This window comes from Falco peregrinus, chromosome 7 (assembly GCF_023634155.1).
Source record: "Falco peregrinus isolate bFalPer1 chromosome 7, bFalPer1.pri, whole genome shotgun sequence".
In the NCBI taxonomy this organism is placed as follows: domain Eukaryota; kingdom Metazoa; phylum Chordata; class Aves; order Falconiformes; family Falconidae; genus Falco; species Falco peregrinus.
The window spans coordinates 85282946-85307982 of record NC_073727.1 but is presented as its reverse complement, the minus strand read 5'-3'; the positions used below and the strand labels follow the sequence as shown (position 1 = coordinate 85307982).

Sequence of the window (25037 nt, the reverse complement as noted above, 5' to 3'; positions counted from 1 at the left end):
TTAGAATAAATTAAAATTACATTGTTGCCATGAAATTATGCAGGACGGTTATAAAGTTGCCTGTATTACCTGTGCTTTATGTATACGTACATATAAATATACAAAGGCAGGGCATGTGTAGTTTCTCTTAAGTTTAACCCATTCATCTGGTGCGGATGAGGTGTAGTAGCGTTCGTTGAGTCCTATCGCTACAGCAGCAGCTACCTTCATCAGCCCAGGAACTGAACTTGGGGACTGCCCCAGACCCAACTTTGTGCACGTGAAGGTGTCTGAAGGGAGGCAGATGCTGGCCACGTGGGGTACATGGAGAAGACTTTGACAATGTGGTCCGTGGTTTTCTCTCCTGGTTAGGGGTGGCTTGGGTCTTTTCCACTCTTTCCTCCTTCCTCATGCACTCTGCAAAGCTGGATTCCAGTAAGACCAGGGTAAAATTGGGATATACTGTAGTGGCTGAGTTCCCAAAATGCATTTTTTTTTTTTTTTCAGCAAGTTTTCTTCCTTTGGTTGGCCCCGATCTCAGTTTGAGCCTAATGGACATCTTTTCTTAGACTTTGAATCAGATCCAAGATGAGAGTGTGCATTGTCTGTGTATGTGTGTTGAATGCTTTTAAATATCTGCAAAATTATGACAACTTTAGTCTTTTCAGAAAAGTATTCCCTTTGTCTTAAGTGACTATTTTTACCTGACCTGTAAGTTGAATAAGGATTCTCCCATTCAGCTTTACCCTTCATCTGGAAAAAAAGATTGAATTTGCTTCAGGTGTTTTTTGTTGGGTTTTTTTTTTGTTTTTTTTTTTTAATAAGCTGTCCCTTTTTCACCTGACTTTCTCAAACATAAATCCCAGACAAAGCATGCTGGCAGAAGCGCCCCCCCGCCTCTGTGCAATCTCTCTGCAAAAGCCAAGCAGGAGCTCCCCAAACGTGACAGTTGCAGATGCATTGCCCCTGTGTGGCAGATGAGAGAATAAACAACATATGGGAGATGCTGAGTGTTGCTTCAACGGGATAGCAATGAGCACAGGATAAAAGCCCCTGTTAAACAAAATAGACTTTTTGCCCTAATCTGCGTTTAAGTACCATAAAATTACATTTATTTCAGGCACATTTCCTTAGCGGTTGTTCTCATTATGTTGCTCTCGAAGATTTAAGTTGATGTATCTGAGCACAGACCCCATGCAGTTCCTTGAATAATCAGAAAATGCTTATCCTGAAAATTCACTTGAGCAGCTGAATTTCACAGATCGGTTTTTCCTTTTCTATACCAGGGGTTGCTTTCCTTGTACCGTGGCGGTAGCCTGCAGCTCCTAGCCATAGCTTATGTTTGCCCCCAAAATATGCTAGGAACTGCTCTGCAGACCCCCGTGCTGCCCGTGCCCTGAGCCCCCTGCCCAGGCCAGCAGGCTGCTCGGTCCAGGGTATGCCATGGTAGCTGTTTTATCCTGGCAGGAGACACCCTCTCCTGTAAACACTTCAGCACCAGTGTGTTACCTTCAGGAAAAGTGCTTTTGTTGCTAGATTCCTGACAAAGTTTTAAGAACTTACAATGTTGGACTCTTAACCCACTCTGGTAGTGAAAGCATGAGTCTGTAGTGAGGATATTTATTTGTTATTTCCCATTGCTGTATACAGCTGTAACAGTTAAAACAACTTTGATCTTTTGTTTTCCCCACTTAGAGAAGTCCTCATTACCAAAACATCACCTCTGACCTTCTTTTACATTTTCAGTGTGCATTTTATTAACTCCTTTTTTATATGGGACATGTGGTGTCTGCCACTTGGTACAAAGGAGACAAAGTTTGCACTTCTGATGCAAAGAACAGCAGTGAGAGGAAGTTGGTTCCTTGCCAACAGTTTATGCAAAAAGAAAAAAAAAATTATGGGGAGGGGTAAATTAAATCTGTGCATATAGTCAGACTTTCTTTGGGCTTGCTGCTGGGGCAAGCCTATTGCACTTAATGGAATTGAGCTAGGGAAAGTGGAACGCATCCTTGTCCCACCCTGTGCATGCACTTTACACAAAGATGATAAATTTCAATCAATTGCCCAAGGAATTTATTTTCACAGCACCTCTTTACTTCCCAGGCTAAGAAACAAGGCATCCAGCCCTTCTCTGCCAGTAACACTGGAGGTTTTGCACTTATTATACATTTGGTGAAACAGTATGCGACAGTGAAAATTTACTAGATGTTGCAGAAAGAAGCAAGGGAAAGTTAAAGCACAGTCTAGAAAAATAAAATGAGTACTGTTTGCATAGACTTTTTTTGATTTCTGACAGCCATGTTATTTTCAGGGACAACAGAAGGGAAAAGAATTTCAGTCTTTGAATGGATGAGTGATATACTACCCCCTGTTTTTAACTAGTCTTATATGTTGTATTTTTTTTGTGCTGGTGCATGCATGTGCAGAAGGGTGTCTACCTAATTGGCCTCAAGAGGGGATTAAACTAAATAAAATCACAGCCCACAGGGGGCCTCTAAATATGGATTTTTAATTTGAAAATTTTTGTGGGTTCCAGTGTAATTCAAGCTTTTCAAGCTTTATTAGTGCACAGTCGTTAGTGCAGCTTGCAAAGCTCCCATCTCGGCAAGTTTGATATGCCCGCCCCTGCTCAAGCAAAAGACAGAGCACTCTCTTCAGCTGCAGAACGCAGTCAGTGACATAACAAAAGCCCTACTGTAAATAAAACACATGTTAATAACAGTGACAGGAGGCGGCAGAAACCAGCAATGCTCATCCAGGCAGCGCCGCCGCTTGAAAGTGGTACTAAATGGAGGTAATGACAGTCAGCAAGCATCTCTCTGCTCTGCCTGTTACAGAGGCACTGGGAGCAGATAGGAGTAAATACCAGCAATTTTACATGTTCGCTTGTAATAAAAGTCAAAATATGCAGCTTGGTGTAACTAATTGCTGTGGAAGGAGAACGAACCAATAGTGCTCGTTGCTGTGAAACTGTTAATGGAGAACTTATGGAGAGAAAGTCCAAGTTCTCTCGTCCAAATTGGAATGTGAAAGAAATCTGTTGGAAGGTGATGACAGAAATGAAGTAAAACAGTTGTTTCCTGATCCATGTGCCAGATGTGTCACATACTGTGATAAATAAGATCTGCATCTTACACTCCAGAAATTGGGGAATATTACAAGCGTTTATTATAGTGAGGTACAAAAAAATGTACTTGAAATGCTTTGTTTCTCCTGGCACCAAGCAGTGAGAAGTTATTGCACAATGCCTGGAGCTGCTAATTCTTTTGTTTAAGTTCAATCCAACACAGCCTATTAAAAGCTTAAATTCAATTTTATTGTTAAGGTATTTATTAACTGATTATGAAAAGACATTAAAGGGCTCATAATTAAACTACTAAATTGCTCCTTACCTTGACGAATCCCCCATTTTCCAAGACTGACTTCCATAGTATAAAATATCAGGGTTTTAATTTAGAGAAGAATGCTGGTCACAGGCAAACCCCAGCCTTTGCTTTAGCTCTTGAGTCGATCCCAGGCTGCCTTGCTGCTGTTCATAAGCCCAGAATATCATGGAAGAAAGCCTAATGCATTGGTGGCATTTCTTGGGAAGGCTGCTCTGCAGGTTTGTGGCATGTTGTCACACATTTGCAGAAATAGCTGCGTGTTGATGTTGGATAACCCAGTCTTATTACTCAGGAAAAAAGTCCCATTGACTTTTGGCCCATATGCTTTTGAAAATGTGTATTGTGAGCAGCTTGCTAGCCCTGCTGAGATTGAAGGCACATGCTTCCAGGCAAAACGGATTCCCAGAATAAGATGCGGTTTCCAAAGATTTGCTATTTAAATACTTCCCCCAATTCAAAGCCTGGGAAGCCAGTGGGAGCTGAGTGACTGGATCTCCTACACCAGGTCAGGATCTCCCACACCAGGTCAGTGTAGGACCTCAAAGAGTCTGATGACCCTCCAAGCCAATGATTTTATGCAGGCAACTGCATAGTGCCTTCATCTAGATGGCTGATGTTTGGGTGGAGTGGGATGGGTGCGGGAGGCAGCCAAGGAGGATTGAGTCTTTCTGGTTTTCCCTTCAGAAATTGCTCTGTTCATCAGAAGGGTCGTTAACCTGCACCGAGGTTAATGGTCTACCCGGAGATCTTACAGCTCTCAGCTAGCTCTGGCTGTCCACGACCTCGCAGAGCTCACCTGCAGGGCTGTAATGCTCAGTGGCCTTTCACACCAACTTAATCAGGAAGTTTTTATTGTCAGAACAGACAGAAAGTGCACATCCAATTACCACAGGTAGAGGTGAAAGCTTGAAAACCCTGATAAGCATGATTTGGGTGAACCTCCGAGGTCCCTGGCACGTGATGGTGAACAGCAGTTCCCTGAATGGCTTACTGCGTGTAGATGAAGCCCGCCCTGGTTACCACTCATATTTTCCAGGGTTACTTCAGAGAGATTGGCTTGACATGCATTAAAAAAACCTGACATTTACAAAAATGTTGCTTTGGGGAGGTGCCAGTACCCAGTTCTAGCATGTAAGACCTGTAGGTGAGTCCCAGCTGGGAATGTTTCCTAAAGCACATTCTCTCCTTGCTGCCCAGTTTCGCCACACAGACCCCCTCAGGATAGTTTTTAACCTTTGCTGTGTAAATTAGTCTGTCCCACCCTGAAGATGTGACATCATCTACAGTCTTCATCAGTATCCCACCAGCCTTTACTCAGATTTCAGAGGAAAAGACCTCTGTATCAGTTTTAAAATTCTTGGAAACATATTTCCATATTGGAAACATGGAAGCTTTGTTTCTTAGGCTACATCTTCACTGCTGGAAGAGCGTTTTGTTACCCCATGGTAGATATCTCATTCTAAAACCCTAATTCAGAGCATCATAGGTAGCTTTTACTTTGAGATAGGTCTTTCACTCCTTCTGGGATTTCCCTTCATTAGTCATAGGGAAGGAAAAACCTCTCTTGCCCTCCTCTCTATTGATGTTTACCAGTGAGATACTGAATTTAGCAGCCCCACTGGAAAAACCACCCTTTTTTTTTTTTGGCAGAGAAGTTACAGCTATAAGTGTTTATGGGAAATAAAATATATCTGATTAGGGTTTTTTTACACACACTAAGCTGCATACCCTCTGGTAACCTTATTATTTGTTATACTGTTGGAGGCTGTGGAAGAATGGAAAGACTGCAGTTTCTCAACAGCGCAGCTAGAACTGGCCCACCTTCCAAAATACAGAGGTGCTGTTGCTGTTCAAAGATGCTTTATTGAAGAAAGTGATGCTGGTTTTGACAAAACCAGGCAGAGCCTTACAGTAAGGTCTAGTTAGGAGCCTCAGCAAAATGTTATTTTCATGCAGAGCCATGTTTACCCTTAAGGGACACATTAGAAAAAACAATGGACAATGGGCCATACTGACAGCTTACGGGAGGAAATAAAGGAAAGAAATAAAACTTACTATGCTTTTGATGAAGAAAGCTGACAAAGGTCAGTACGTTACGGCTTTGCAAATGGCAGAAATATCATTTGTCCTGGATTGTCACAGAAAGTGAAAACACCTATCATGCACCCTGGGTATGTGAAAAAAAAAGAAGATACTGCAGTGACTAGCCAGGGGTGAATGTGGTGGATAATGTGTGATGCACATCACCTAAGCCAGTGAGTGGATCCTTCTGAGGCAGGGAATATTTTTATGTTGCCTCTTTATACAGTGTGGGATTCATTTCTCCTAAATGGAGACTCCAGAACCCAAGACCTAAAGAGTCCAGTCTAGCCACTTTCCTAATCTCACAGGCAGCTAAATTCATTAGGTGCTTCCCTCCTTAGGGTGAAGGATCCTGAAGCAATGAATGTTAGGGGCCAGAAGTACCTGTTCTGGGAAGAAGATGCCCATCTGCCCTCACGCACCCTCCCAGAGGTCTGCTGTGACCCAGAGGTAGTTGGAGAGGAACCTCGGCTCCACCTGGGGTTGTGGCAGAGCCCTGGCATGGAGATGCAGTGGGGATGAGGGGACCAGGCTGAGGGCTCAGTCTACTCCCTGGGACAGGGACCAAAATGTGATACTAGAACTCCCTCAAGTCAGGCAGCCAAAGGACTGGGTGGGCTGGATCCCTCCCAGTGTTACTGGTAACACTGGGATTCCAGTTAGGTTCACTGAAAATCTGTGCAACAAGGGCCATGGGCAACAATTTGGGATTGTTTACACCAGTGTGGTTCTCAGAGTTTATGCTGTGGATTTCTTGGTCTAGCACAGATAAGCATTGCCAAAAAAAGTACATTCCTAACTCTGGTTAGGTAATCCAAGTTAGCTATTTCAATCTGAATTCCCTGTGAAAACAAGATGACTTGGGTTTTAGGCAGAGCCTGGAGCAGCTCGCTCAGCTTGCTGTGTCTTTTGGGCTGTTTTCACCTAAAGCAGATAAATCGGAGCAGCAAACTGCAGAGTTCAGAAAACTCAAAAGATCTCCCCAGAGATCTGCCCTTCACACAGAGCTGCACATGTGGCTTTATGTTCAGGACAGTGCCTGTAGCTGTGAGGGGTGCCCAGCGTAGCGTAGGGGTGGACGTGGGGCCCCTGCCAGCCCAAGGAGGACCTGGGGCAGCTTTCCCTCATAAACCCTGCTGAGGATTGCCAATTCATATTTCACAGTTTGTACTCCTCTTTGCATGCAGAAAATAAAAGCGTGTCCTATCTTTGCAAATACAGCGCTGAATATGATTTGGGTGACCCCTCGGTGAGAGGAGGGCAGTGCGTCATGCATGAAAAGCACAGTGTCTCCAGTGCGAACTTGGCCCTGCCATCAGCCTCACTGAAGAAATGTGCACTGGCAGTTCCCGTCCGTAGGTGTTAGTGACTGACAGATAGCGATGGAGGCAGAAAAATGTCAAAGTGTTAGAAAAGTCAATATTATTAAGACCTTGCTCCCCTCGCTTCCCTGTTCTGAGTAGTTTCTTGAGTAAGACCAATTACATTCTTTTTTTATGACCAGTCACAAATACAGTTTTTATTAGCTGGTTTGCTCAATGATTCAAACGTATAGACTTTATTTCAGTCTCATTTGAGTTGGAGGAAAGCATACAAGGATTTTTGCTGGCTTAAATTAGTGGAACTGCCCCTTTGGCTGAATGACAGGGCCCTCGCCTTGCAGAGCAGAGCTCCAGCCCCGTCTCTGACTTTTGCCTGTAAATTAGTTTGTGAAGTGGTGTTTATTGCTACATTGGGAGGTTAAGACAGCCTAATTGTATGTTTGTACAGGAGAAAACATCACGCCAGAGCCTTAAGCAATTATTCTTTCCATGTCCTTTCACTGTTTAATCTTGACACTGTTCAGAGGGGAAAGGAGACAATTTGTCTTCACCCTACAGCCAATTAGCAGTAAAAGTTCAGAATGGCTAATGCAATATCCACTGAAGTGCCATCATCCATTCATCAAGATAAGATCCTGGAATAGCATGCATCTAGAACCCCTCGATGGGAATTGTTCTGAGCCCGTGCCTGATCTCAGGCAAGGATATCTCTGTGATTTATAACCCAGTGCATGGTTCCAAAATGTGACAGTGCTCAGCACCTCTCCTCCCACTTTTCCTCTGCAGTGGTCATCTTCTCTTTGTGGAAGTTATTCTCCAGAGGACCGGTCTTTTTAACAGGCCATTACTCACTGAAATATTTTGTCTTTTCTAAACAGCTAAGGTGAATCATGCGGAATTGCCTTTCTTTCCCAAGGAGAACATGCCAAATATAAGCTGGACAAGTAGTGTCTTCTCTGCATTGGCTAAAAGGTATGTCACAGCCAAGGGAGTCCTTTAATATGATGACAGCCACTGTGTTAGAAAGAAGAAATGTCTCTTTCGGACCATACCTCATTTATGGAAGTGGCAAATTCTTAAAACAATCCCGGTCTTCTGCTTCACATTTGCATGCAATAAGCCTAAAACTCACAGTCAGACCCAGGATAAATGACAACGGTGGAGCGCTAGTCATGTACACACGATCTGTGTTTGGTTCTGCACGTCCAGGAGTCAGTTTCCTTGAAAGTGTCTGCAGGCATGTTCTCTCAATGTTTTTCTTGTCCACAAAATACTTCTCTTCAAAGTGCTATATAAAAGCCAGCAGGATCTATCTTCCTTGGGGCCAGCGCAACAGGGCCCCAACACTTTTTTACTGGATGCTTAAATATATGCAGTAAGAACAAGCTCATTCTCAAATTTTGCTTTCAACTGTCAATGCAGAAGTTTTCTGGGCTTCTCCCCAAGAGTGATCTAGTCCTATATGTTTTAAGAGGTTAAATTCAGCCCCTTACTTTTGGTACAGGCAATTGCATTGCATCAGGGATGGGCATGGCCCCTAATTTCTATAATGAATGATACAAGAAGAAACCTACCCAGAAATTCTCATTAAATCCTTCATGTGCAGCTTCATCATCCCAATCCATTTTGATGGAGTAAATGAAGCTTTCCATTAAAAATGCTGAGTTTAGATACAGGAAAACTAGACATTTTCAAAGAGGCTTTATTTGCTGGATGGAATAAAAGGGAGGCGCCAAGAACATTTAATCAAATGTTCATTACTGAAAGGATCCAAGAAAAAAACACTGGCAGCCCTATTCGCTTCCAAGCCAACAGACCATTTTGAAGGCTTCAGCATCTATCTATCTATGCATACATACACAAGATGTTCTTCAACTTCCAGCAAAGGACAGGTGAAGGAGGACTAGTGGTTAGCAAGATGGGAACAGGACTGCATGGGAGACTAGTCTGGGAAACATGTTAGACTGTTCCAAAGCTTTAATTTTGACCTTTCTTCAGGAAAAAAAAAAAAAAAAAAGTGCTTTATGTAAAAACTCTCAGATCTTTAGCTTCTCAGTGAAATTGTCTTTTGCCAAGTAACACAGTCACTTACTTACATTCCATACGCCTCTGCCAGAGGGTATGTCCCAGGCCTGATGTGCTAGTAAAACGGGGAGTGTAAATCTGGATTGTGCTCTCACGCCAAGCTTAGGGATGTAAAAGGAGAGGAGACAGGCTTTAAAAGCTTTGCTGCCTTAAAACGCACCTAGGAAGGCAGTCACGAGTGCTGCAGTGTATGTGGAAGCTCTGCTTCCCGGGTACCCCAGGGACAGGAGGAATGATGTCACAATGATGTCATGCTCATCCGGAGTTTCCCTAATGTTAATCACAGCAGCATCTGCTGTAGGCAAGCATTTCTGGGAGAAAGGTGTCAAAAACATGACACTTTCCAACTGTAGCTGGAGTGGGGAGTTTCAAGTGGCGGAGCGCTGACGCTGTGTCCCCTGGGGCCTGAACCACTTCTCTTCTAGGTGTCTGACTGTCAAATGTGCTGCGGCGCGTGTTTTTCCTCTCTTTCATTTACTTTATTGAGGACGGCATCCGTTACAGCTGTTTAAAAAATATCTGAGCAGGTTATTATGGGAAAGGACAGAAGTTCTTATTGCACAAACACAAAACTCAGATGGTTTTCTTTGCAAGGGTGAAGATCATTAGTGGTTTTTCTTCCTGGGCTGTTTCTGGGGAGGGGAGGCATCTTTGGTGTAAGAGAGCTAGCAGAATGGACAGTTGGGGATTTTGGACCTCTGACTGCAGCTCTGGCGCTGATTCCCGCTGAAACTTAGCTAAAAATTTCAAATTGGAGTCTCTGAAAGGTCAATAATAATAAGTAATAGGGCTGGCCAGAAAACAAGAATTCTGTTTTGTGAAAAATGTTGTGGTTTCAAAATTTGTTTTTGTTCCAGTGGAGAAAGAATATGAGATCTTTCTTCCTTTTTTTCTTTTTCAAGGCAGAGGGGAGGGGAAAAAAAAAAGCCAGATTAAAAAAAGCCTTACTAGTCTACTAGGTTAGGGCAATGGTTCAGATGAGGAACTTGACCTGACATCTCCTCATCCAAGGTGAGATGGGGGATCTTGACTCTCCAGAGTTGTTTTTCCCACACAGTAATTCTATCCCAGAGATTAAAAATCTTCTTGACAACTTTTTCATAGAAATATTTGTGTCTCTTTAAAAAGTTTTAATACAATGACTTTATTTTTTTATTTAGAAAAGGAGTTGGGATCTATCTTGATCATTTCTAATAGCCACCTGTATGTGTATTTTTATGACTTATAGCAAATGCCAGGTGCAGAGGCAGTTCTTCATCTCATAGACACTGTCCAACTGCTTGCTGACATTGAGGGAGATACAGGATGGCAATACGTCTAAATATTTGGCCGCTTCCATATAACGTTGCTTGGAATTCTGATTGTGTTTTGCTCTGCAGCGTCAGGCAGACATGTTGGAAATAGAAGTTTTAACCATCTCTGACTTCACCTCTGCCACCTCTGAAATGCTGGTGATAATACCAGGATCTTTTGCCAGCTGGCAGGGATGTTGAAAAGTTTAATTACTATCTGCACAGCTCTTTGAATATGACAGTCTTAAGTGCAGTTTTGAATACCTCATCACCTTGAATACCTCGTATGGACAAGACAGTCAGAGATGTAATCAAAGCTACAGACACAGTGCCACATATCAGCAACAGCACCCCAAACTGTCTAAACTGAACCAGCCCAACAAAGGTGTGGTCGACAGGCCAGCTAATGGCTGTTCTCTCTCTTGGCCGTGGCACGACAACATGAGATCATTTATAAATAATCAATTTTTGTTTACCCAAATGTTTTTTGTGAAAGCTTTGGAGGGTTCTCCTAGGTAAACTGAGTCAATATGAAGTACAACGGGGATGAGGTGCAGCTGTAGCTACTACTTTGCTTGTTATAGCTAATAACCAGTGCTTAAGTGGTGCTACAGGAGATGAGATTGCAATTGCAGGGAATTCACACAAGAAACAGACTTCTCTGCAGAACACTGTAGACATTAGACCTACAGGTGCAGCCTGTGAACTTGTAAAGTCTTTTCAAAATTCAGCTGGGGCTTTTCCAAAGCAAAATACAATTTCTGTAGGCAAAATAGATTTAGCACCTAGTCTTGCATAGCTGCGAGTCTCCTTAGCTACCACTGAAACCAATTAAATTTAAAAATACAGTATTGGACTCTTGGTATATAATAGTTTTGTGCTGACTAGTTCTCAGATTGCAATCTTTTAGCCAAGCAGAAAAAAAATACTCAAACAGGCCTGTCAATACCCTTTGTAGCCTTTCCTCATCTACTTGCATCAAGCCATGGCGACTCTTTTTCAGCTGAGATGTCTGGAATGTGATCTTAGGGGCTTTGTGGAGGAATACAGAGAGCCTCAGGGAACTGGGGAGTGACAGATTTCCCTTCTGCTCTGGTGACATCTGTGGCAAGTCCAGTAACATTCAGCAGCAGCAGCAACAGTAAGAACAAACTGAGATGCCACCTTGTATTTTCGTAATATAGCAGAGTCTGGTGAGTTAATCCTTGTAAAACAGCCTCTGAAGTGGCAGAAATGGTTTGAAATGGGAAGCTGGAGTTAAAACAATCAAATTTGGGTGTCTATAGTAAGGCAGCTAAATATGAGCATCTATTTTTTCCCCCCCTTGAAAGGCAGAGTGCTGTGGCTGAACTTGTTGATGTCCAGGTTCAGAGTGGGTTTGCAGGACACAGGATTTATCTTTTGATCTTTCTCGAGGAGGCCCAGGGTCTGCTTCCCCTAACGTGAGCATTTCCCCAGCTGCTTGGGCATGGGGATTGTTTCAGGACTTTGTTTATACCTGGGAGCAGAAACACCGGGTTCTCCTTTCCCTGGCTAAGAAAGCAACGATGGGTAAAATTCAGTGAAAATTCATCAGTTTAACAACAGGTTTTAGACTGTAAATGTGTTTATTTTATAACTTGAGAGATTTGGGGGAAAAAAAGTCTGTGCCTACCTTCCACATTTGGAAAGCTCCTGATATTTTATAGGTATTACAGGAAATAAAGACAGGAACAGGAGTAGCTGGTTTGTGACGCAGGACACAAAGTTATACTGTTGAATAAGGGAATTACACAGAATAATACCCTGGCCACAAGCAATAATTTTTATACTAATACTATGCTGTACTGAATTCATCCTGTTTAGCAGCTGAAGCTGGTGTAGCTGGCATTTAGACTGTGCTGCCAGGTTAGGTTTAAGTGCATATTGTAACTGCAACTATTGTACCGTCGTTGGCCCAGAAATCTAACAAACAGATTATTTGATCTGTTTGTGCTGCAAACAATAAGCCAATGAGCTGTGAAAGCTCACTACATTTAAGGCAACAAACCCCCAAACAGCTATTTTAAGGCCTGGAAATCTGTACTCTTGGTTTCGATGGATCTGTGCTGCCATATGGAACCTAAGCATAACTGGGAGAACGGGAGGGAGCTGAGGGAAGGGTGGCCTCAGGCAAAAAGCTCTCGCAGACTTCTTGTGACATTTGTTCTGCTGCTCTCAGAAATACGGTCAGCAATGTCAGACAAATAAATACATGTATTCACGTGATAGTAGAACTGTGCCTTGAGCCGTATCTTAAAGGTTTGACAAAAAGCTCAGAGAGAAGCTCTGAGAATCAGTGGCAATCCTTTTCATAAATACAGAAAAGTAACTGTAAGTTCCCTGCAGGGATAGGGATCTACTGGAGGAGGACACTTACCCCAGGAAACAAAAGATTTGGCTGCTGCCACAGTTCCATTTTCCCAAGATTAAAAATAACACAAGGGAAGAGTTTGTGGAACCAGCTCCTGAGACATCAGGTTTTTGGAATTTGGAATCAAAAATTGATTCTTTTGGCCCATGTTTGGTGAAAACAGTGGAAAGACTAGATTTATTTGAAAGAGAAATTAAAAAAACATGAGCAGTAATAAAAAATAGTACTGACTGTGACAGTAGGACAATTTATAATTGGGGGTCAAGTATCCTATTAGTTTGGGACTATTTCTCTTTAAATAGAAGACCAGTCACAAAGGATTCCTGAGAGATGATATAATCTGAAACTATATTGGAAAAAAGTTTGCTTCTCTCTTAAATTACCAGGGCCTTTTGTATCCTAGTAAAATACTTTATTACTTGATCTGGCTCTAGAGAAACAATGATTCCATAACAAACCTTTCCCAGGACTTTAATTATTTCCTTTATTATATCCTGAAAAAGGACCAGGTCACTTCTAAAGGCCACAGAAAGAGAATAATGTAATTTTTTTCCTGGGCAAACAAACAAAAACCAAAGGAATGTTTCTTTATATCGCAATCCTAAATTGAAGTTTGGTTGCTAAGTACTGAGAGTGCAATTGTTCTGTTCCCAGAAACACCTCTCAATATATTTTAAAGAATTATCTGATGATCTTCCAGTGAATCCCTTAAAAACCAGCCCTGCCCCAACACAACTGTGAATCTTCTTTACCACTACAAATATAAAGAGGGTTTTCAAATGAAAGCCCATGGGGCTTGTGAATCATTTAGGTGCTTCTATAAAGGCCCTGATATTTGATGTTTCAGTGACGGACCCAGCTGTGCATCGCAGGGCATGTTCATGCTTTCAACAGCTATAAATTTCTGACAGTGCTTGACCAGCTCCTCGTATGATGGCCCATTATGGATATTGTCCCTCTGAAATTTGCGTGCTGAGGTGGCCACTCAACACAGAGTAGCAGTGAAAACTAGAAAGATGTGCAAGTGTCAGTCACTTTGCAGGACAAATAGGCAACGCAGGGCCCACCTGTGTGTAATTCTACTGAGAATTTCTGCTAACAGAAAACTATAGCTTAATTCACAGTTAAATTGCTAGTAAAAATTGCTAGTCTTTCCTTCCTTCCTTCCTCCTTCCTTCCTTCCTTCCTTCCTTCCTTCCTTCCTTCCTTCCTTCCTTCCTTCTTCTTTCCCTCCTTCCCTCACTCCCACCCACCACCCTTTCTTCATTCCTTTCTTCCTTCCTTTCCCTGCTATTGTCTTGATAGTGAACTGAAAAGCATTTGCTTATCTAAAATATGTGATTTCCTGTACATGCAGGTCATGATTTTGCTTCCCGAGAAGAAGAGAACAAAAAAAGAAAAACCACAAGTCATGCCACAGTCTCATTAAATATATAAAAAAAATAACTGTCCTCATTATAACTAACATCCCATTTCCTCTAGCATTGCCTTCAGGACGCTCAAACCCTGTCATTTGTAGAAATACCCTGAGTGGTCCCTGATTGACTGCATGGCTAGAATTCAATCACGGGCTTCTACTGACACCAGGAATCACCAGGGTACAACTTAAGGGTTTATGAATGGCAGGAAAGCTCCCAGATTGAATTATAACTTTGTTATTTAATCTGAGAACGTATTTTGTTATTTATAGTCAATAGAAAACTCATATGGACTTTTTCAGGTAGAAAATGGTAAATCAGAGTAACAAAATGATCACTTTAATTTCAAATGTAAAGTTTGTGAAGTAGGTAGGGAGAGAAGGATTAGTGTGCACATGATGCAAGGTTATTGGGGTGCGACGGGCAGGGACGACGATGGTTTACAGGGAAATCAAAGGCAGAATTTCACTGGAAAGTAAGCACTTTCTGTGGAAGTTATTAGGTGACCAACTACTATAACTAGTCCTAAAACCATAGTAACAAAACCCAAACAGAAAGACAGACCTCACCGATGGGTTCTCTCTCCCAAAACACCTCAGGTCTATCTTTACTTGCAAGTGTGTTGTTTATACAATTGTCAGTGGTGGTACCTTTCAGTCTCTCCTGTACTTGTTGTTCTGGGAGTATCTGCAAATCTGTTTATGCCAATGAGTCCAGCGTTTCAAAGGGAAAACCAACAAAGCACTGGTCTGGCATGCAGAAACCCTTGGAGACTTCTGACAATATGGACTAAAATGTAGGTTTTTCTTTGTTTCTTTCTTGGTGTTTTATGGTGGGAAAAAAAAAGAGGCAAATGGTCATTACTGATATTACTGGTTAGTTGCAAGTACTTTTATGGCCCGTGGTGATTCTTGGTTATTGATTCTCAGGCATGTGAAGCCTGGTTCTTCAATGGACCAATTTAAACTTGTCTGTGGTGGTTTTGCAATCCCTTTACCTGATCCTTCTCCCCCAGCATCTTTTCAATACTTTGAGCCTCATTTCCTATATAGCAGTTAATAAAAACAAACTGGCAAGAAACCTTCTTTCCAAATTTATGAAACTGTTGTCTTGCTGTTATTTCACTTTTTTCTTTTTTCTTCTTCTTTTTTTTCTAATTTTTTTTATTTTATTTTTGCCCCAGGTTTTGCTTGCCTGTCAAAGTCATTGAGTTCAAACTTTTTTGAATTTTAGAAACCTGCATTCACACAGTAATTGGAAGAACAGTCCCATAATTTCCAGCTCCAGGGGGAAGCTATCTTGGAACATAACAGCAAAAAAGAAACCCTTGGGTGAAAGAAGAAACCGGGTCAAAATAAAATTACAGATCGTTGATTGAAAATGTAGATGTGATTATTTCTAATAAGCAATGAAGGCAGGCAATTAGAACAAACTGTGTACATTTCTCGAGCCTAACTGAGTAGTCATTTTTAGAGCTATGAGGATTTATAGATTATCCGGTTTAAGGAAATAAATGCAAATATTATGGGGCCTTATTCTGGAAGTTATCCTTTAGGCATGCTTCTTCAGGTAAGGTCTGGTAAACAGGGTGCAGAAATGAATAGTCACACGTAGAGGGGAGCAGGAAAAATGGACTTCGCTGCCAAAGGAAACATATCATGCATCATCTTAGCTACCGAAATTAGGCAAAGCAAGTCCCAGCCAGTGTGCTCTCCAGGTATGACTCAAGCCCAAACAAAAGCGCAGCCCTGGCTGTCCCTTGTCTAGGCTCTGTTTTCATACCCCTGAAAAATAAATAACACAACACATACTTCCTGCAGAAGGTAGCCAAGGACTTGTCCACATTGCATTGCACAATGTCATATAATCTTCACATCCAAGGGAGGTTGTTCCTCTTCTTCAGTATGTGAAAAATATCTAGTGTATCCATAGATGGGGGCAACAGTTAGGAAGTGTGTTCCTCTTCATGAATTTCCCTGTGATCCAGTCATACCGGCTGTCATTATAAAGTAAAAGTATGGAAATTCCATCATAAACTGAGATTAATCATTGGCGTAATTCCCCTCCTGCTTGGCAGGACCAGGATTTCACCCAAAGTATCGCTAATATCCAATTAATCAGCTGACACAAAGTCAACAAATGTAGAGCTTTCCAGGCATGGGAAATCAAAATGCCGTAAGAATAAAACTTTATAGCAGTCGAGCTCCCTGTGGAGCAGAGCAGGAGGGTCACTGTGTTCCCCATTGCAATTAGGATTATGCCGCTGTTCCCTGTCAAAGGAATGGACCTTGCCATGGCTCTTTCACAGAGCTGTTCCTGGGGATGCAGGAGCTGCTAGCAGGCTTTGCTCCAGGTGGTTCTCTCCTATTAAGCTGGTCTTAATCTCTGCTCTCTGTTTTGAGCTAAACAGGCAGATGCAAACTAGAAGAAAGGAAGTGGTTACTCCAGTGTCTATGGGAAAGGCATTGATGTTGCAAGAGGGCTTATCAACAACTTCTATATGTACAAAATTCATGGAGCGGCTCCCTCCCTAGGGGCTGGCAAATGTGAGTTCCCACTTCTGCCGCTTCTGAGACTGACTGTGCAGAGACTTCTGCTGATGCAGTAATGTGGGTCTGCAGTACGGTAACTATTAGGAAATTTCTGTATTGATAAAACCCTTAGTGGAGGCACAGCTGCACAGGCAGACATTCGTTTTATAAATGCCTTTGCCAACATTGACTGCTTTCTTATTTCAATTCCACTTTTCAGAACCAGTATAGGATACAGGGGTGGGGAGATATTTCTGCATTAATATCTTCTGCAAATTGGGAAGTTTGCAAAGAGGCAGCTACCCTGACATCGCTAACTGCTGTGTATCTGCTGCTGGTTTATAGACTATCATAAGCTCATAAGTAATACTGGAATGCGAGTACTAGAAAAAGACAGAGGAAAAAATGAGCTTCCCTCTCTCAAGTTTTGAGTGATTCTTGCTGCTTTTGAGTCATTTCTGCTCCACCCCCCACCCCTGCCCCGGCCCCAGCACAATTTTCTGGGGACAGTGCAAAATCCCAGCTGAATATTGAAATATGCAGCATTACATTTTCCCTGGAGCAGTGCTGGATGTGGCCCTTCCCTTTTCAGACAACAAGCCTGACCACCTCTGCCCCTTATGGCAAAGAGACCTGAGGCGCTGGGAGCTGTGGGTTCAACCACTCGGGCGAAGGAGAGGCTGTATGTGGGTTCCTGATGCAGGGGCTGCCTGCTCTGCCTGCTCTGCCTGCTCTGCCTGCTCTGCCTGCCAGATGAGAGACACCGCTGCCTTCTACTCATACAACAGTTTAGATGAGGACATCAGTGTCCCCACACACCAACAGGTGGGAGATCTTTTATCAATGGAGAGAGATTTGCTAACTAGTAGCAGAACAGGGATTGTTCTTCCTTAGCTCCAGCTGCTTTTAGCAGCAGGCACATGGATGCCCAGTGGTTTTAACTGCAGGAAATATTGATACACAGAGATTTCAGGGTCTCCAGGGGAATGGGTGCCAGCCATGTTCAGTTCAGAGGAAATGGATTTTGAGCCCAGAGAGCTCAGATTTTGAGCCTGTGTAGAGGCAGGCATTGTGTACCTACGCTATTGTGTGGCTCTGGCCTTCTGGTGCATTTGCACACGAAAACATGCCAGAGTCAATGATATGGCATGTCCCAGGGACTGCTAGAGATGTGCCTGTGAATACTCTGCTCCCAGCACAGTCACAGGGTTTTGACTGCACTCTTAAAGCCAGTGGAAATTGCGCAGTTCAGTCCTGTGGCATCAGGGTCAGATTGCAGGAGACTGAGTACCTTTCCTGGTGGAATCCTGAAGTTATCCCAGAGATAACTGATCAACTACATTGTTGGCACACAAGTCAGAAGATACAAGACTTCTTCAATCTAAAGAAATACATCTGCAGATGAATTTTCACTGTTAAACAATCTTACTGTCCTCTCAGCTGTTGGTAAATCTCAAACAACCTGGTAAAATTTGTTACTGGAGTGGTTAAGTGCAGGTGACAAAGGCACAAATGATTGCTGGCTTAGTGTTTCCTCGCATGTAAGTAGCACGGTTTTGCTGGTGCCCTGTGACTTCCAGGCGATGGGGGAAGGCTGAGGGGGCTACTTTGGCTGGCAGCCAGTCATCCCTTCATCCACCCCACCACATACCACAGAGCGGGTGGGCACAGCTGGGTGGGTAGCAGGGCCATGGACAATTCATCATTATGGTGGTCTGACCACTTTTCTGTGCCTGTGCCTTCCTCTCCTTTCTGTTTGTCTTATGCCAGGGTATTCATTGTCAACAAAGAAACACAAACAAATGTTTGAAGGATGCACATCTGCGCTAGCAACCAGCCCACTGCAATTATACTAGCTCTTGCTTACCCAAAAATGGATCCTTGAACTGCACATGAGTAGTGTCAGCTGTATTACACATCGAGTCTGTCAGCTGCCAGGGTTGGGTGCAGACAAAGATAAAAAAATGAATGAAGACACTGGCAGACTGGGAGGAGAATTCTGCAGTCCTGTTGAGTTCAACAGATACTGCATGAGAAACAGTTTTCCTACAACCTTGTATGGGGGAAGAATATGGAAACATTATGGTGTTAATGCTAGGAAACCTGTCTTTGTAGCTTTTGTCTCCTAAAGGACCCTGTATGATGTATCTTTACTGATAAAAAGGTATTATTTTTTTTTAGCTCCAGATTGCTTTAGTTAGAAGAAAAGGATACCATGTTTACCCAGTTTTGGAGAATTTTCTCAAGGATGAAATCCTGTCACTCTGGAAGTCAACAGGAGTTTCCAAAAGGGAAACTCCTGGTGATTTTAGCAGGCCCCAGGTTTCACTTCATGAACTATTTGATTTATCCCACAATACACAAATATTTAAAAATGTTATGATTTTGTTCTTTGAAATTTGACTTGAACCTGCTAAAGCAGACAGTTCAGTAAAATACTTAATCCATCAAAGTAATCTAAACCCATGTGCTTTTCAAATCACCCTGAAAAGGGTCAGATCTGCATACAGTTTCCAATAGATTTAGACTGTAAAATGTTTCTTAATTTATGTTCTTTGGCTTGTATCCAACAGCTTGAGCCTTCGATATTGTATTGATGCCATCCTCAAGACATCCAGTGCTTTGTCTCCACGGGGATAGCTGTGGTCTGAGGTTACAAGCTGGTGTGTTTTGAGTACACGTCACTATGGTAAGGTACAGGAAGTTAATCCGTAGCTTTACCAACAACAATTTCAGTGCTATGGGGCAGATTGTAGCTTGTGTCTGAATGCAATGTACCTGTGTCCATTGCTATAAATAATCCTTGAATCTGCTTTAGTTCTGCTTTGGAAAACAGGTTCATGTTGAATTTATCTACTAAAGGTCTAAGGCCTTGTCTGGGCATGCAGAATTGGATAGTTTAAAATAGCAATTCTGCTTGGGCGATTCCAGTATAATTTAACAACACCAGGATAACTCCCTTATTCTCTCGTGGGGTAAAACTATCTTACAGGATAAACCTCCTTATTTTGTAGGATAAGACTAAATTTGTTAAAAAATAATTAATATTCCACCTGCAAAGGTGAAATTAATTGTTCTGGGACAGGGATGTTTTTATTTTGGAAGAGAGGGTCCACCTGAGGAGTTGGAAACTGCTATGCCAGCAGCTTCTGGAGGGGAGAGATGGGGAGGGAAGCCAGGATGATTTTCTGACCCTATCCTGTGTGAGTGCACTAGATGCAGGTTTTCCTCCCACCATCCCAGGACCACATGAGTATCCCACTCTTGGTAAAAAGAGTTTGAGCACCAAGAAACTGAGGGAGCACGAGGGCACCAAGGAAGTCGGATGATCAGGAAGGCACAGTTACACCTGAATCTCTCATGGCTGCGGTGAGTAAAGCAATTGCCAAGATTTAAGAGTTTTAAGAGGTTACGAGACTTTCAGAGATGGAAGGGTGCTGCTGTCCACCTGGTGATGCTCTTGACTGTGAATCCTGACACATGAGCTCTGAGGGCCCGTAAGTGCAATCCTATACCTGCAGATCAGGACAATCCTATACCTTTTCTTCTGGCACACTTCTTTATGTTCTTCTTCAGGTCATTTCCAGTTATGAAGCTCAGCCTCTTTATGCAGTGTTTTTTGGTTTTTTGTGAGATCCATCCCAGCTTGTTCCCCAGGAGCATTTGCTGAAGATAACGGGCTTCCTAGCTGCAGTGTATGAAATTTTAAGTGCTGCAGAACTGAACCTAGCCTTGTGCCATTTCACCTTCAGCTTATGCTGGTTTAACATCAACTTGCTCTCCTTTAATATTCTGAGGCATTGCCCACAGTGCCCTTTGGGACCCTGTTGCTCAGTACTCCATCTGAACATCTGCATCTGCAAACCAGCCCCCTTGCACAAAACGTAGTAACATGTGAGACTGAGAAAAAGAAGTCCAGAGAAGCTTTTCTGCTTCAATACTGAAAGAGGACCTCCCACCCCCACAGCTGAAGAAATGAGTAAACTGAGCATTTTTTACTTTTCTGCTAGATTGAGACATCAAAAGAATGGCTAACTGAGCAAACCTGAGTGCGTCTAATTGACTTCAGCCCCAGATTTATTCACTGTTCTGCACCTGCTTTGGAGAGCTGATTCAGGTCTTGACCCAAAGCTCTCTCTTGACTTTAGTTTTCATCAGGACTCAGAATTCCAATTGAAATGGAGCATTTCTTGCTGATTTTGGTGAACTTCATTGCAGTGCCTTGGCCCTTTGATAGTGTTTTAAGTCATTTCTGAAACTTCATAATGAAGCAATATTGAGTACATCTGAGTGCTAGCAAGACACTAAAGACACTGTAGGCCATATGTAGAACATGGGTATCACACTGAGCAAGGTTACTTTGAAGTAAACAAAAATCCAAATACCTAAAATTCCCATTTAACTTTCTTTAATTTTTTTTCTACTCTGGGTGGGGAAACCAGCTACATTAGATTCTCTGCTTTAGAAGGGTTCAGTTTTGATTAGTTAAATAACTTTGTCAGCCTTTTGTATTTCAGTATTTCTAGCCTTGTAGCTGAAAATGAGAAACTGCTTTGGTCTTATGACGATTTCATAGGATGTACTGATGGCCTGAGAGCTTTCATCAACCATTTCTTCTCTTAACCTCACTGTGCATGATGCATCCCAGTCTTATTTAACCCGTAGGTTCTGCTTACATGGAGAAGCTTTGGTGCCCAGCCTCACAAGAGTTATCTAACTGATTTTAGGGAAACTTTCAGATTTCTTTGTCTTGCCATCTTGAACCTGCTGTTTTCCAGGTTCCTGCTGTTTTCCAGGTTCCGGGCGTAACAGGAGGTCTGCAGCATCCCTCAGGCAGGTGGTGTGCTTCATGGGACGGGGTCCTCCCCTCCTCTAGCATACCATGGTCCCGCAAGGTCTCAAGGCTCCCATTTTGTGCTGAATTCCAGGGTCAGAGAGCTTTAGTCTGACAGGGATGATAGCTTCTGTCTGAGGCAGGTGATCTTTACGCCACTGAAAGACTTTGCAAATTCCACACTTCGCATTGTCTCAAGCCCCTGCTTATATGGGACTCTTTCTACTCTTTCTTTTGTGCTCTTTTCTCTTCTCTTCTCTCTTTTTCCCTCCTTTTCTTTCTCCTATTCTTTTTCTTTTGTTTTCCTTTTTTTTTTTTTTTTCTTCCCTCCTTGTTTTCCCATCACTGCAGTATTTTAACACTTCTGTGCACTCAGAAAAACAAGTCACGGTCTGGTCTTTAAGATTTTGTGAGAACTGACAAATTTGGTCAAGGGTGAGATTTTGCAAATGCTGTTAAAAACGCGGCTTTTCATGTGGCAACATGTTCTTTTATACTGGAACACGTCCTAAATTTTCACACATGTGCAGGAAGTGAAATCACACCTTTTTATGGCAGAAACAGCTTAGCACAGTGAAATGACAGCTTTTGCCTATAAAAAATGCCTTTAGTTTTTGTGGAAAACAGTGAATTACTTGAGGCAAAACCACAAAGTGTTTCATCAGCAGCACAATGGTTTTTAATGCAGCTCTGCCTTGAAAAGAGCTTGAGGAAGATGGAAATCAGAGGACAACACCACTAGATGTATCAGCCTTGCAGCCCAAATACGCTGTACAAGGTTTGAGTGCTTTTTCAAAAGATTTTTAATTTAATGGTGTCTTCTAAGTCTTCCTTTTCCCTCCTTCTCCATCTTCAAAGTCTATTATTTCCTCTCCTTTGATCCCAAAATTTCATCCCATGGTATTTTTAACTCTCCCTTCCCCCACCAGACTGAGTCCCATCCCCACTCCCCTCCACATGTGGCTGCCCGGCTGCTCCGGCTGCCTCTCCCTACCGCTCAGGAAGCCAAGAGCCAGGCAGACTGGATACAACTGGAGTTTTCTGATGTGCTTTAGCGGTACCTGCATGTCCTGAGCTAAACACACCCCGGTGTGTGTCCTGGCCAGCAGGACATTTGATAGCCCTGCCATCATAATTTTATTGCCTTCAGTGGGAACAAGTGCTGCAGTATCTGGAGGACCAAGGCAACTGCTTTTTACTGGAAAATCCATCCTGTAGAGCTCATAGCTGGATATACAACTGGAAGGAAGATATATTTTATTTCTAAGTTTGCTTCTGCATGGGACAGAAGTTGCAGTGAGGTGAGATGGGTTGCCATGAGTTGCTCTGTTCTCTCCCAAGCTATGCCATTCTCAAATGTAGTTTGCCTTTCCTATGCCTCCTCTTTAACATCTGTGTGTGCTTCCCTTCCCTTAGGCCATGTAGAAACCTGTAGATTTAGAGGGAACTTACCATTGTTGCTCCTGGGGGAGCTCTCAAAGCAGAGTCTTGGAAGCCCTCAAAGCACTTTCAGCATTTGGGTGCTTGGCAGGAGTCAAGAAGAGTCACTGCATGCTCTCAATGTGATGCAGAGTAATTTCAGATTCTGTGCTGTCATTGAGGACCTAAACTGTGACATGGGAGCACCGAGAGGACAAGGACAATTTGCAGTAGTTGAAATAAAAAAGTCAGTCAGTAAGTAGGAAGTGAAATGTATGCGTGCTCTGTCCTACATTTGCAGGTACATCCATGTGTGTGGGAAAGCGTACAAGTGAAAAAGGCATTTGTACAAGTTTCTGAGCAGGTTGTATGCACTGGAGCCAAGCTGCCTACTTGGTGAAGGAGAGATTTTAAACCTGCCCGTAAGTCCAGTAACCAGCTTTCTAACCACACACATCCCACACCTACATTTTTGTGTTCTACAGCTTTCATGTTGGTCAAATAAAAAGCATCAGCACCACATCTACTTGTTTGCATTGAGGGCCAATATGTTTTCTTTGCACTTTAAATACTGTTTAGAGCTCTCTTTATGAGCTTCAATTAGGAGTTTGCTATGGAGGGCTTATTAGAGCAGTTTTATTGGTACTTTAACACATTTTCTTTGTTAAAAGCTAGTTTAGAAGCTAGTTTAAGAAGCTTGTAAATGGGAGCTACAGTGAGCTGTCTGTTCCACTGACAAACACATATCAACAGGCCTCCCAGAGGGTTCCTCAAGTCACCTGGTCCACCCCTGCACAAGCGACTGCAGTGAGCCCCACCATCTGCCAGGCTCTCAGGAAAGGGAGTTGGGTGGGGACATCAGGGAATAAATATTAATTCTGGAATTCAGGGAAAAAAAAACAACCTCCAGACTGGAAGTTTTATATTTAATATAAACTTAAGATGTATGAGATATCCAGTCATTTTGGTATCCAAAGCAATCAGGTCAATAAAATACAAAGAGATCACCCAGACTGGTTTCACCAGCAGAAACAGAGAAATCAGGACTGGGAGTGAAGAAACTTTCCTGCTACCCAGGTTTTCCGTCCAGGGCTCAGGCTGGAGAAGGCGACGGTGTCATGTCCCCTTCTGCTCTGGCCGTGACCCGAGGAAAGCCTCCCTCTTGTTGCCGCTGGAGACTCCACGCCAGGGCAGACATAGCTGATTAGACCCCCCTCCTGGATGAGGCGCAGTGGAGAGCACCCGAGAGCTGTGTCCATCCTCATGCCCCCCACATATGCCCCTGCCTCTGGAGCAGATACCGTGTGTGCTGGTTTCTGTTTTCTCTTCCAGCACAGTTCTTGTTTCAAAGGCACCTAGAGGTGAGTTGTGGCCACAGAGGAGTGGCCTCGGGGAGCCAGGAGAGCCGCTGCAGTAGAGGAAGGAGCGTGAAGGTCTGCCTGAGAGCACTGCCCACCCTGAGAGGCACTTACAGCCCCTCTCAGGTGGCAAGACAATTTAAACTAATTCATGTCTTGGATTCCCCCTCACCTGCCGTAGCGCTTTTCAGATGTGGCTGCCCCATCCGCACCAGTTCCTCACAGCTCCCCAGTTCCCTCAGGCAGGGTCCCCTTGCAGCCAGACTCCCGTTGCTGCCATGTCAGCACAGCTGCCATCCTCCGGCCCAAAAGGTGCCATCAATCCTCCACACCTGTCTTTTCTGCAAACACCTGTAAAGCCTGTGCCCACAAGAGTCCCACCACAGAAACCCCTGCCGTGACTGCTGAAGCAAGCTTAGGAGTACGTGGAAAGTATCTACTCCAGATCCCTCAGGGAGGGCCACACGGTATCTAAACAAGTCTGTTTCATTACCCACATTTATATTTTCCTAGGAAAAGTATGCAAGTAAATATTTTCTCCAGGCTTTTTTCTTTTCTCTCCTCTTTCTCTTGGCTCCTTTTTTCCCTCTAAACCTACAGTACATCACTCACGACGACTTAAATAGTGAAAACTGTCTACAGTTTATCTAAGGATCAAACAGCTGTTGTCTTCACAGGCCTTTTTTATTAATATGAATTAATGTTTTCCAACTTATTTCCTACATTTCTGCTGGGAAGAATAACCCTTCCCAGAAGCATTCTTTGGCAGATAGCAAAATAATTTGAGTAGCAGATATATGATCTCATTTTTTTCTGGACAGATTACAAATTGCAGATTGGCTAGAAGTGGATGAACACAATAAGTATTTTAATCTTGCAGTGATTTCATGTGCCTAAATGCTTCAGCTGCCTACACTTTCCAAGCTATGAGCTGCATCC

At 43.0% G+C, this 25037-nt stretch overlaps 1 long non-coding RNA gene across 2 annotated transcripts in view; it reads left to right on the top strand.

Moving 5' to 3' along the window:
* Nucleotides 1-25037, top strand: part of LOC114012018 (uncharacterized) — a 141183-nt gene that overhangs the window by 103529 nt on the left and 12617 nt on the right. For both annotated transcript variants that reach the window (XR_003554197.2, XR_003554195.2), the window contains exons 5-6: nt 19061-19176; nt 19731-19856. This is a non-coding gene — a long non-coding RNA (uncharacterized LOC114012018). The remainder of the gene's footprint in view (nt 1-19060; nt 19177-19730; nt 19857-25037) is intronic.